This window comes from Gossypium hirsutum, chromosome A06 (genome assembly GCF_007990345.1).
Source record: "Gossypium hirsutum isolate 1008001.06 chromosome A06, Gossypium_hirsutum_v2.1, whole genome shotgun sequence".
NCBI lineage: Eukaryota > Viridiplantae > Streptophyta > Magnoliopsida > Malvales > Malvaceae > Gossypium > Gossypium hirsutum.
Window position 1 is genome coordinate 89248415 of NC_053429.1, and position 1516 is coordinate 89249930.

Genomic DNA, 1516 nt, shown 5'->3' on the forward strand with positions numbered 1-1516 from the left:
AATCGACGTTAAAAACACCAACTATTTCTGTTGGTTTTGTTCTCATGACTTGCCACTGATAATTATTCAGTGACATCTCTTTTATAAATTCATAAGCATCCTCAGGTGTCTTATTATTAATAGTTCCTCCAGCAGCTGTGTCAATCATTTGTCTAGTCGAAGAATTCAGGCCATTGTGAAATGTTTGAACCTGTAGCTAGAGTAGAAACCCATGGAGAGGGCATCTTCTTAAAAGGTCCTTGTATCTCTCCCATGCATCATAGAGTGTTTCTAAATCCATCTGCACAAAAGAAGAGATATCATTACGTAATTTGGATGTTTTAGCCGGCGGAAAATATTTTAATAAAAAGTTTTCGGTCATTTGTTCCCAAGTAGTGATTGACCCTCTTGGGAATGAATTCAACCACTATTTAGCTTTGTTCCTCAATGAAAAGGGAATAACTGAAGACGATTGGCATTATCAGAAATGCCATTGATTTTAAAAGTGTCGCAAAACACTAAGAAATTCGCCAAATGAGCGTTTGGATCCTCGTCCTTCAAACCATCAAACTGAACAAACTATTGGATCATTTGAATGGTGTTAGGTTTCAGTTCAAAATTATTTGCAGCAACAGCAGGCCTAACTATGCTCGATTTAGTTCTTGTTAAAGAAGGTTTAGCATAATCATACATTGTACGCGGAGCAGGATTCTGATCAGCAGCAATCGCAGGAGGTAGCAAATTTTCTTGGTTTTCAGCCATCTCCTCAGTTGTAGTGTAAATATTGTCCTCTTGCTCTTCCTCTGTGTATCTTAGGCTTCGCCTTATTTTCTTCGGTTTCTGCGAACTGTACGATCGATCTCACTGTCAAATAGTAATGGTCCTGACGGGTTTTTTCTGGTCATAAACTAGAAAAACCTATCATAAGTGAATAAAATAAAAGTTAGAAAAATGAAATTAAACTAAAAATAAACTACAATGAGAGTAAAATAGCTAAAGTAATAAAAATCAAGTGTTCCTAATATCTTAGTTCCCCGAAAACGGCGCCAAAAACTTGATACGTGATATTCGTAATAGGTTTTAAAAATTTAGAATTAATCTTTCTTGAAACTAACTATTATCACGATGAAGTCAAGTGTACCTATCAAACAGTAGTATAGCTTTAGCAATACCAGATTGTCGAACCCAAAGGAACCAAAAGTACTAGTAATTACTTTCTTTTTATTATCTAGCCTAAAAGTTAAGGGATTTGTTTATCTAAACTAATTAACTAAACTAAGAGTGCACAGAGAGAAATTTGGGGAAAAGCTTTTGAGAAAATTCGATTGATTAAGACAATACCCAAGGAATAATCCACATAGACTTCACTTGTTATTTGACTCTGAATCAGACAATTTATTCATTTGACTTGATCCATAGAAATCCCTAAGTTATATTATTATCTCTCTCGAGACTAATAACGTCTAACCTTAGGTTGATTAATTGAAATCTCTTTCTAGTTAACGCCCTAGTGTTGCATTAACTCGATCTATGGATC

General features: G+C 34.9%; 1 non-coding gene across 1 annotated transcript; it reads left to right on the forward strand.

Moving 5' to 3' along the window:
- The first annotated feature begins 206 nt into the window (after positions 1 to 206).
- LOC121231497 (small nucleolar RNA R71) lies at positions 207 to 313 on the forward strand. Its single transcript, XR_005929555.1, has one exon. It is a non-coding gene; the product is annotated as a small nucleolar RNA R71 (small nucleolar RNA).
- The last annotated feature ends 1203 nt before the right edge of the window (positions 314 to 1516 follow it).